The following is a 13057-nucleotide window of genomic DNA, read 5'->3' as shown; positions in this document are numbered from 1 at the left end:
TAAAGCTCATCATTATAGCTCCTTCGATACTCGCCATCGACATCCCGGACAGGGCCATAAATCTTCCGGATAACTTTTCTCTCGAATACTCCAAGAGCCATCTTATATTTGTTCCAATTAGACTCGTTCATATGTCGTTTAAAGTGAACAATGTTATGATTTATCATGAGTTCAAACCGGATTTGTTAAGTTTTTCGAGGCACAAGCTGATTGAAGAAGGGGTTTCCATCAGGGCTCATAATCTACTATGATATGATACTTTATGGATCATTTCTGAACATTTTCGAAATAAATTCTGTAAGCCATCAAGTTTTTCTCTGGAATTAAATCCGCCTTTTTCGAGGTTATTTTCAGTAAAACTTTGGGGCAGTTTCAGCACGGGATCATTGCGCTGGCATCCCTTTGAAAGGGTTGCGCTACACAACCCTCAAATCAGCTGGGTATTTTAGTCGCCTATTATGGCAGGCATACCTACCGCGGGTACTACACCCCCCAACCCGCTGGGCTTTCAAATCTTCGGTCTCAGGTTTTGCGTCACAATTATACAGAATTCCTACGCCTCCTGATGCACTTGTACGTATGTTGGTATATTTATATCAGATGAAAACATCTTTATTTTATTGCGGTTTTGTGTACTGCTGAAGCTTTTGTAAAAAATCAAAATCAAATCAGATTTGTAAGTTCCGGAGACTAACACCACCGACTATTTCGGAAACGATTGGCTACAACTACTTCAAATCTTATTTATAGGTTACCCCTACTTCTTTCTGCTGTAAGGAACTTCCGATTGCCAGAGCCTTGTCTGTTATATCCATATCCCAGCAAACATTCGGAGTCAAAAAAGAATAAAAAAGAGTTCTAAGTCAGAGCGTTTACGCTCATTTAGGAGTCAGATATTAAAGCAATTTCCTTCTTGCGATGGTCGTCCAATATAAATAACACTCATGTATGATATGAGCCTGAAAATGATTCACTTATGACACATATTTGCGTCATAAAAAGCTCATTTTCGACTTTTTTGGGCCTTGAAAATACTCCGAGCTTTTCGGAGCCATTATGAACATTACACGTGTCATACATTTTTCTTTTCAATTAAGCACATACGAAGTATTGTATGGAACAATGCGGAATGAAATCCATCAAGCACATGCGCTTTTAAGAAGTAATAATATGACATGGGCAGAAACAATAAAATAACAAAGAATATTTCCACGTTGAACAGGAAAGCAGGAAACGTTGCAACTAATGATGTATAAACTAGTATGTATTTAAATCAAAAATAGTTGGTTTATTGTCGTTGCCAAAGCGTAAAAGTAAGACGGGTGAAAAATAAAAAATTTAAGGCGACACAACATGTTCCAATAAATTTCAATATAGATACAAATTACCGCCGAGTAGTTCCGTTGCTTGAAATATTTTCGCTTCATAAGGCATAGTCGTAAGGCAGTGGGATATTTAAAATCGATATCAAGATCTCTGTTATTGTATGAATATATGTGTATACGAATGCTATAAACGCAAATTGTTTCCCATCACTATCCGCTCCAATAGCGCACAAGCATTTTATGTTCATACTGTGGGCGATTTCACGGTCTAACTAAGCACTTTGTGTGGCGACGTATGCATACAGGTATGTATTAGTGTTGTTGTTAGCATTGGAAAGGCTTAATGGTCGCGTAGTTGTTTGTGAATATTGTACCTCACCGCGAAATGCATATGTTAGTAGTAGAGCTGGAAAACTATCGATAGTCGGCACCATCGATAGTGTCCGATAGTCAAGTGGATCACCATCGATAGTAGCGATAGTCTTCAAAATAACTATCGATAGTTTAAATTCTCGTATTTTTAAAATAAACATAAATATGTATTTCATATCAAAAGCTAAAGATTTTTATTTAAAAAAAGCCGGCCTTACTAAAGGTTCGCTCGATTTCTACAGAAGTTGCAGGAATGCACAAAATCTTCTTTAAACAATCCCCAAATTCGCCAGATGAAGGAGAGTTTTGCTATTATAAACTAATTTTATGTTAAGTTAAATTTATTTGAATAAAAGCTGCAGGTATAAGTATTTACCTTCCAGAATTCTAATGGATTTGTATTTGATGAAGAGTTCGGTTTATCTAAGAACTGCTTTTTCCACACATCAATAATTTTTTTCATTTTGAACAGTTTTGTCAGCAAGACGGTCTTGCAAAAAATCAAAAAAAGATGAATTTTGGGCAGTGTTTTGGTCTCATGTTATCATTCGACTGTATAAAAACTTCATCAGTTTTGAGAAATTCAATGTCGAAGTCAGCATTGACGGAAAAACGAAAGCCTTCTTGCTTGAACCTTGAGTCAATTATCGTTGCAATGCTAGTTTCCTTTGCTTCCTCATATGGTGATAAGTACTTTTCCATTAATTCTATTAAATTTGACCGAATAATTTCCCGTTTCAGTTAACATGTCAGCAGCTTGCAGTTTCTGATGCAAACCAAACACAATAGCTATACACAGTGAAATTGTCACGAAATTATTCCCACACGTTTGTTCCGTTGCCTCTAGAAATATGCCCCTCAATTTGTCAACCTCTTCTAATAGCGTGATTTCTTCTCTAGAGAGCATAGGTGTAGCCTTCACGATCGCCATTAAAACCTTTGAAATAGTTTCCTTGGTTTTCAAAATTCTCTTGATCATTAAATATGTACTATTCCATCTAGTTGGTATATCTTGGATTAGAGACAACGGTTCATCATATTGAGCTTTTTTGATAATAATAACTAGATATACAATTTACTTTTACCAACGCTTCAAATATAAACAGCTGTTTTAAGTGTTGCCATCGCGAAAATAAAATGAAAAAGGTTTGGGACAAAAAATGTGATTTTTACGAATTTTTTTGTGGTGAAACTATCGACGATAGTCAAATGTTGACTATCGATAGTATATTTGGACCATCGATAGTCTCGATAGTGTTAAACCCTCGATAGTATCGATAAGTCTATCGATAGTTTTCCAGCTCTAGTTAGTAGAACGCATTTGTGGCCATGAGACTCTATAACTGCCGCTAGTGGAGCGCATACATGGCGTATACGCAACAATTTGTGTCATATGAACAAATATAGGGAGCGTACTGACGTGGCGTATAAGCAACTATTGCGAATAGTATTAATTTGTTGCTTGCATATAAATAAAACAATAAAATAGATTTAGCATACTTAAAGTAGATAAATATAAAATTGAATGTATTTGTGTGCGATTTTGTGTATTATTTGTTAGTTTAGCGCTTAAATACGATGGTGTACATATGAATGCGTGTTTGAAGATAAATATAGACTCAAAAAAGTTATATAAAATAAATAAAAGTGCAAGTTACCTATGTAAGAAGTTTTGTTAAACGTGTTGTTGTACATGTGGTATTTGTAAATAATTTCGATTGTTGTTTTATTTTGTGTCATCATCGGAGGGCGCCCAACAAACGGTAGTTTATTGTTATTCCAACAAATTCATGAACGTAAGTATTTAGTATAATTTTTTTGTTTCAACGAATACAAACATAAACGAAACAAAACGAAGAGAAAAAAACGGAAAGCGTTAGAAATATTGCTTTAAATAGTAAAAACATTGGGTTTCTGTTGTTTTGTGCTGATTTCTTTTCTATTACTATTTTTATTTTATGTGCCATTCATGCTTTGTTTTGTGCCATTAACATTTTGTAACAATGCTACATTTTTGCATCGTTTGTTGTTATTGTCGTTGCATGCGTCATGCAAATATGCAAGTGAGGTGCGACAGGGTCGCGCACAAACAAATTGGTCTGCGCTTTGCTGCTTTGGGGCGATCGTTGTGGGTGGACGTCAGCATAGATGCATATGCAGATGTAGATGCGTAAATGTGCTCTTGTTTACTAACTGACGCGCAAATATTATCTTTTGAATACACTAATGACTTTTTTTTTGTTTGATTAACCTGCAGACTTTTTATATTTTTCGTTAAATTTTTTTTGATTTGGAATTCTAGACATTTCATTTAAATTTTTATATAGGTTTTAATTTTTTGAGTTCAACATTTTCCTATTAAGAGTGAAGTACAGTTTATATATTTGCACATATACGTGTTCGCGCATAAGAGGTTATATATAGATATGCATTTCCTACCCAATTTCAGTAGAGCAACTTTGAATAAATTTAAAATTTTGCGAAAATTTGATACTAGGCGCAAAACTGGCCTTAAATATGTATATAGACTAAAGTATAATAAAATGCAGAAAAAGGAAGAAAATGCTACAACTATAAATATTTTTAGAGAAGTATATTTATTATAAATTAAGCAAACCAATCTTAAAAATTTGAGAAAATTTTACGAACGTTTCGAGCATTTTATTCGAAGTTCCTTGATAACCAAATTTTTACAACGGCGGTAACTTGGCGCCCGAGCTTGATCACGAGACCTTCTAAAATTTTAGCAATACGCTCCATTTAAATATTAGTCAATACTTGTTTCAAGTTTTATTCTGGTGCAATGCACAAATATTCGAAGATGATTTATGTGGTTAAGACAGGTGCCCTCTATATAAAAAACCTACTCGGCCCTCACAGCTGCTCGCTGCGATCATTGTTTGACCTGACGATGTGGCCGAGCAGTAGGAGCAAATTCCTCCCCCATTACGTACCGCGGCCGCTCAAAACATAAGTTTCCAGCGAGCTGAAAAAAACAATTAACACGATGCGAATGTCGCACTGCTTTGGAAAATAAACGTGAGTCAGAATAGCGTGAGTGTGAGGAGCTGGTTGACAGGAGTAATGCAAAAAATTCTACAAACTAAAAAGGCGGTTTCGCCAAACAACGCTAATTACTGCAAAATCAGTCAGCTTAATGTCGCATTTACGGTTCTATATGGCATACTGATCGAAAGACTGGCGCGCAAAGTCAACGAACTGATTTGGCCTCATAAGTGCGTCTTCAGACCAGCAAACCTGCTATCAACCAGATACATGAGACGACTCACGATAAGATAAACGACAATCACTATCTTTTTTTCGACTTTAAAGCAGTTTTTGACAGTGCAAAAGGCGTTGCCTTAATACTGCTATGTCTGAATTTAAGTTTCCGGCAATGTTATTAAATTACCAGGACCTCCTCGAGACCGAACCAAACTTTAAGACAAGGCGACTCCCTTTGTGCGGATTATTTAACGCAATGCTAGAGAAAATATTTATATCAGTAGCACTCAACCGCGATAGCACAATATATTACAAGACAGGTATAATTACTGGCGTATGCCGGTGATATTGATATCATTGCCCTGCACAAGCGCGCCAAGTTCTTTCTATTAATTGAGATGGAAAAAAGTATAATTTTTGGTAAAACAGGGAAGGCGAGATACTTTCTATCACTCCATCATTAACAGCGAAAACAACAGCATACCAATAAAACGGAGGGTAGGCAATTGAACAGTAAAAGTCTACTCTCGACGAACAAAAAGGATACTTGCACATCATAGCTGTCTTGATGAATGGTTCGGAATAATGAGCAGTGTCCGGAGATGGGATGGCTCTTACAGTGTTCCAGGCGAAAGTTTTTCTGAAGATTTATGGTTCTGCCAGCGATGGCTAGGGCGAGTATAGAAAGAGGTAAAATGATAAACTGTATTGTCTTTTACCAAATATGAAGATAGTGCACCGAATAAAATCCCAAAGGTCTCGCTGACGGATGGACGAATACGTTTCGACCAAGAAAGTTTTTCAGGCGATACCGCAGCTTGGAAGCAGAGTATGGGATTCGAATTCAGGGTGGTAGAGGCAGGTGTAGAAAGACTTGACCTCTCTTGGTACTCCCAAATGGCGTCAGTTATCGCGAATCAGGGATAGCTGGCACGACTTGTTACGAAGTGGTTAAAATCGTTTAGGTGGATAAACGCAAATTTATGATGTTGCCTTCTGCGTTAAAACGTTTGAAATGGGTCTCAAATTATTTCTTACAAATCATAGCCCAGTCTCCCAGCAAGTGTCTCATATGTTCGCATCACTGTTTGCATTGAGTTGAGGATAATCTGGTTGAAAGACATAATTCCAAATAAGAGTTGCTCTGTATCAATTTCATTATACTCTTACTTATTCAGAATAAACTCCTACATGGCTTATTTGGGGCCCACATTAGGTAATATCATTAAACATAGTCTAACTGTTCAAAATAAAATGGGTGGATAGTCCGACTATGGCATCATGAAAGTGCCTAACCTAGGAACAAATAAGGCGCGCCGTGAAAAATTATACAGAAGTTGCAATTTTGTATATATCTCCTCAATGTTTTTTTAATTACTGCAATTATTTTCATTAAAAGTTGCGCTCCAGATCACCCAAACACACTACGCTCCATTGCATGCTGTATATTCTACAAAAAATTACATAAAAAATTGTTATAAAAAAACTCCCAACATCTGCAACATATTTGCTCTACACCGCTTGCTAGAAACATTAGTTACTTTTCAACGTCGTGCTCAAGTTTCGCTGTAAAATTTCGTTGTACTAGTTTGAATTACATTTTCTCTACTCGTTTGAATTTCACTTAACCACCTGTAAGTACACCGAACGTAATAAGTCGACTTGCATTACCGTAGTAATATGAGTACTCTCACACCTGTAGTACGAACCTATAAAATTACTTGAAGTTTTCATAACAATCACCGAAACTTTACGCCGTTTTATTGTCGCTGTGCAACATTTTCGGTTTTACATTTTACACGTTCAAAGTTTCAATTTTGCGCTAACAATTGATTTTGTTGTTTGCATTTTTTATTATTGTATCTACAACAATGTGGCGAGTGCACTTTCAATCACTTTTTTTTCCTCCCTCGCTTTTGTTTCAAAATATGAAGCATTTTGAATATCACTTGTCGCCTATGCTTAAAAGCATTTGTTGTTGTTGCTATTTCATATTAAATATTGTCTTGTATTGCATTCATGTCACTCAACTTTAATATTTTAGTAGCATGACAGGTAAAGCCTAGCTCACGTTCACAGTGTTGGGGTGAGTGCTGCTGCTTCGCGTACTTCTCTTTCAACTTTGAGTGCTTTTGAGTTCCACTTCATTTTGTTTAGAGTGCGCTTTTTCTTGGCTGGTTTTGTTGCTGTTTTTTTTTTTTGTTTTTTTTTTTTGTCTGTTTACTTTCATCACGTTTTAGTCAACATTTATTACTTTGCTTTGTGCTACATTGATTGTGAAAATTATATTATGCCTCCCATAGAAGGAGATGATGGTTATTTGATTTCCATGCAAAATTGTTGCGTATACGCCGTGTCATACCAATATTTGGTCGTGCCGTTTGTGTTGTACTAGCGTATTGCACAAAAACTGCAACTGTTTGTATGCTGAAGTTTTTTATATGGCTGCTATTACTGAAGGCGTTGTGTTTATATAGGAAAAGGAGTATATTCTTCTCCTTCGAAAACTTTCAGACTTAATCAATAAAGCCTTCGAAGCAATTAACGAACTGTCACGCTTACACCCTAAGTAAAGATAATATTTCTACACCTATAGACAACAGATAAACTGGGAACTGCTTCATTGATAGGCATACAGAAATGCAACGAGTGACCTCCCGTCGATGGTATATGAGTTGTAAAGATGATAAAGAGGAGGAAACGGTACATCACGGCAGTACGACAATTTTTTGGTAGAACCTTTTTCAGGCCCTCAAAACAATTGAAAGAGGAGGGGTAATGGTGTCGTTTTGTAGTATAACAAGGGGCCTAGTAATACTCGACTATGTGTACCTGCGCGGCAGCCACTTCAACCTAACCTAACCACAGTAACATCTCGAGAAACTGCGCAGCTGATGACCTAGCAAGGGAAGACACCAGACTGCAAACAAAAATCTTTGCCGGCTGGATGAATCCTCCTCCAAATACTTGCAAGTACTGCCTGCGATCTCAGTTCATGGAAAAAGCTTACGCGAGGTGGGCGCCGGAACCATCATGTAGGGTGTAGAGGAAAATCTGTACCAAGCTGGACGAAAAGAGAGCGCAATCGGTCATACTTCTGAATCGCCCCTCTATTATCCTATAAGTGGGTTTTCTAAAAGGTCACTGTCTTATGGGTGCGCATGGTGCTCATATGGGCCTGCATACAAATTACTTCTGCCGCAGCTGCAAGGACGAGGAAGAGATAGAAAGAAAAGAGCCATTTATATGCCATTGTCTCGCCCTTTCGAAGACCACGTACCGGTACCCCACACACATTAATTTTGGTGTCTTGAGAAGCTAGAATACGCAAATAAAAACGAAATTCTGCGCTACATTAGGCAAACACGCTAGTCTAGCCTCATGGGTGTATGAACCAAGCTCTACAGAAAAGGAAAAATGGTTCCTTCGTGGTATCACAATGGTCCTCAACGTTTTGTTTGGCTCCTAGATAATTGACTGCCCTAACATGTTTGTCTATTAGATGAGAAGTAGTTGTGGAGGCATATGAGGCTGACATGTTCTCCGGTATAATGTAGACACACTTCGAGGATAAACTGCTTCGTGAGCATTCTTTGTGGCAAGTTTCTCTTGCCTAGATTTCTGCCCAAAAGGGTTATGGTCGTCTTGAAGTTTAACAAACAGTTACCAGCTCTTGGTTTCGTATCATTGAATTTTCATTAATTTGTGTATCAAAACTCTCATTTAGGGTCAGTTAGGGTCAGTTAGGATCATTGTGTGTCACTTTCCTTATCAAAATAGAAGAGGGAAGTGTTGCCATGGTTGGTTGGTTGTTGTGCTGCCCGGATACAAAAGAACTCGAGCCTACTTTTTCCTGAAACGAATTGCAGCTGTTTTAGTAGGGCTTTTATGTCCTCAAACCCTTCAGTTCGGCCAAAGAAGCTGTCTTTCACGAAGCATTCAGGCACTTTCTGAAATTCCGATGATATATAACTGCCCATAGTTTGAAAAATCGAGCTGGGCACCCTCGGGGTAGCGCACGACCAGTTCTCTGCTTCCATCTCCGCCGTAGCTCCTACAAATGCTGTTAAAAGGGATTACCATTCTCTCAGCATGTAGGCCAAACGGCGGGGGTCTCGTGATTTTGGCATTGATCCTAAATATTTTTTTCTTGACATATCTATTATTATTCTCTTACCTTAATTATAAGTATATAAGTATATATTACATGTGTTCAAGGAGTACCAGCTGGAGGCCGATCTCTATACAATCTGGTAAGTGTGTGAGTATATAGCATTCTTTTGCTAATTCATAAAAATAATAATAAATTCTTACATTAAACAATACTCAGCTGAAAGATATTACAGATGTGTCCATCTAAGACACATCAAAATTTATGATGCATAATTGTTTTTGTTATGTTTTATGATGCATAAAAATATATCCATAAAAATTACAATCTTGAAATTAAAAACTCCAAAAACATTTAAAATTTGCAACTAAAAAATGTTGGTTCTAAAAGCAACAAAACACGCTAGAAATGAACCAAAATATTTGTACAGATGTAAGCAGGCAAATCTGTCACTAAGTATCTTAGTATTTATGTATATACAACGATTAATAATATGATGGACAATGCCCATAATGCAATGCAATGACGAACAGCCACAATAACAACAAACGACAAGGCAAGTATATTAAAGAATAAGTGAAGGCAAGAAAAAACGAAATGTGAAACAAGGAATAAACAAATCAACAAATGAATGAACTAACAAACGAACGAACGTAGAAATGAACGAACTAACAAATGAATGAACTTACAAATGAACAAACAAACAAAGTCACAGACGAACTAACCTACCAACGAATGAATGAACAAACAAGTAAACGAATGATCTAACAAACAAAGAGAACCAGAACAATTAAATGAACGACAAACAAATATTTATTTACAACAATAATGTGTAATTTACCAGAACTAGGAAAATAGTGAGTGACCATCAGAAGAGCGGAACAAGAAAACAACAATAACAATGAAAACCAAAAGCCGGTGGCATTTGGTTTATTTTATGTTGGTCTTGTCATTCCTGTTTTCATGTTTCCACTTCTAAATTGCCGGTTAAATTGTAAGCGCACGAGCAACATAAATTTTGCAGATAGACAGCTGCATACTTTTAGGCTGTGACGCTGCCAATTTGTATGACATTTGGACTGCCAGTTTAACAGGATTAAGGTATTTTTTCAACTTGGTCACTAATTGTATTGCTTTTCCACAATACACATTATAACTTCCACTTCTTTTGGTTAGAGCAGCTCACCTGCAAATTGCTGAGTAGCGCCTGAAAGTATGACATAGCAAGTAAAATATTTGTGCGACTACCGCCATTGCTAGCGCTTGAGGATTTCGTAGAGCCACCGCTGTTGTTTTCATCACCGACCTGCTGTACTAACTGCGACTGCTAAGCGTTGAGGCAAAGAGTTGGTAAAAGGAGTGCGAAGAGGTAGCGATAGAAGAAGAAAAAGTAGAAATAAGATGAAAATAGACAATTTATTTGTAAGCAATTAGTTGTAATGGATATTTTTGTTGTTTTTCTAATTTTCGTAAAATGAAAGTAGAAAACAATCGAATAAAAAGATGCAACTTTTTGACTGCGATTCCATCCAAGAGCCAACAAAAATGAGAATAAAATTTTAAATCAGAAAATCAAATATTACAAAATTTCCCCAAAATATGTTTACGCTCACATAGGCAAAGGAAAATCTCAACAGAAAAACTACCAAAACAAATAAATTATGTTCTCTTCAAATAAAAGCGAAAAATCAAACATTGAAAGAACGAGTTGTAGAAAATCAGTTAAGCAACATGAAAATTGTATACAATTTCATATTTGAACGCTCACAACTACAACAACAATAATAATAATACAAACGAATAATGCGATTTGTCCTTGCAATTGTTCTGAATTCATTCGTCGACCCTGAGCAAGGATACGCGCGCATCCTTATTTGATTGTTTACACACTGCCTTGCTTTCATGCTTCCTTGTTTGCTTTCATACTTGCCGCCCTCTCACCCGCTTTCACCTTCTGTCTCTCATTTAAGGAATGTAAAATCTTAAATCCGAAGCTCATCATATATGGTCATATATATGTACTTATATTTTTGAGGTACCCACAATTGTTGTTTCAAATATTGTAATATCCGCTCAGTCCGCTGCTCATGTTCTCTTTTATGCAGGTTGAAATGAGTGCGATTGTCGTGTACGTAACCAAGGACTTGCTCATATGTATTTGCTAAGTGTGTTACCAAGTTGGCATGTGTACAATGAACGTATTTTTAATTAAAAGTACATATTAGCTTTATTAATTAGTTTTGTCTGTTGTTTTCAATTTGGTAATATTCCATCGTACACTACTACAAAACCAGAGTTTGGAGCAGTGCACTAAATTTTGACTAACAACACTTACAGCTTAAGTGGGCTGACAAATTAAATGGATTTACACTAAAATGACAGCCCTTGGTAGGGAAAAATCCCGAGTTTTGGGAAGCTGCCCTCCCTATCCCAACTGATGCCCGTCAAGGGGAGCATGCTTTCCGGCAACATTTTCCGGTGGAAGCCGCAACTCTAGCTAGAGAATGTGGCCTCATAAGACAGCACGACCCCGGCGACCGCCAAATAAGGAATATAAACCAACGCATCAGATTACTTGTACATGAACACAAGCGGGCGAAATGGGAGGAGCACTTAAAGAATTTTAACCTCTCTGCCGGTGTAGGTAAGCTTTGGTCCACCGTAAAATCCCTATCGAACCCGACTAAGCACAATGACAAAATCTCCATCGCCTTTGGCGATAAAGTGCCGTCGGATGCGGAAAAATGCGCGAGCGCTTTTTGCCGACAATATATAATGCATTCTACGGTTGACAAAGTCAGACGGCGGGCCAACAGACACGCACGCAGGCATAAATACAGCGCGTCCCCAATTAGCATCATCGCCAAAGAGGTTGAAGATGCCATCGCCTAAACCATATAAACCGTCTGGGCCTAGACGGCATAGCCATGCCGATGCTTAAAAGCCTAGGCAAAGAGGGATTTATTTATCTAACGCATGTCTTCAACTTATCCCCATCCACCTTTGTCATCCCCGACAAATGGCCGAGGTGATTCCGTTATTAAGGCCTGGGAAACCACCTAACATAGGAGATTCTTATCGTCCGATATCTCTCCTATCGCCAGTAGCCAAGACACTTGAAGCCATTCTGCTTCCCTACTTCAATGCAAATTTGCGTCTTGCCAATCATTGCGCATTAAACCAAAACCCCCACCATAGGACAGTACTCGTTGCGCTAGACCTGTCAAAAGCTTTTTATACGGTCAACCACCGCACGTTACTGCAAGACCTGTTAGGGTCACCCCATCCCCCAAGTCTCTAAAGGTGGGCCGCAAATTATCTGTCTGGTCGGCAAGCATCGGTGAAATTCAGGAACATAGCATCGGTGAAATTCAGGAACATAACATACAAACCAAGAAGAATTAAACAAAGGATGCCACAGGGTGGTGTCCTATCCCCACTTCTACAACATAAAACTATTGCCATATACCAATATATGATCTTGAAAACAGTATCGAGACCGTCCAGAAAATAATCTTTGAATAGTCCCAAAAATCGCGAAATCTATTACCTTATACCCTGGGACCCAATACAGATGTACTCTTCTCTTTCTGATAGTTAGCAGCGAACGAAGCTAACTGGTGGCAGCAAAAGAGACGAACAAGAAGCGAGAGAGTTGAGTTGTACTTTTACCGGCAAAGTAGAAAGATCCATCATGTCTTAAACTAAATTCATTATATTAAACTTTGTATCTCTTTTTTAACATTTTGTTGAAGACATGAGTCGAATATACATATACATACACACACAATATTAATATATATAATACTTACATCTTAATGCTTACCTTAAATTTGTAATATATACCTACCCTTTTTAATTATGTATAGACATTTCAGAAATACTTACCCTTACTTGAAATACTTACCATTCAGAAATATTTAATTGTATAAAATCACATACTCATACTCATACTCATATTTTACATTCACCCTGTATCGATTTAGTAAGCTACCGTTTGCCTAAAATATGCAGATTTAAGAAA

This window comes from Eurosta solidaginis, unplaced genomic scaffold (genome assembly GCF_040869045.1).
Source record: "Eurosta solidaginis isolate ZX-2024a unplaced genomic scaffold, ASM4086904v1 ctg00001085.1, whole genome shotgun sequence".
Taxonomy (NCBI): domain Eukaryota; kingdom Metazoa; phylum Arthropoda; class Insecta; order Diptera; family Tephritidae; genus Eurosta; species Eurosta solidaginis.
The sequence above is the reverse complement of the archived record's forward strand: the minus strand, read 5'-3'. Positions refer to the sequence as shown.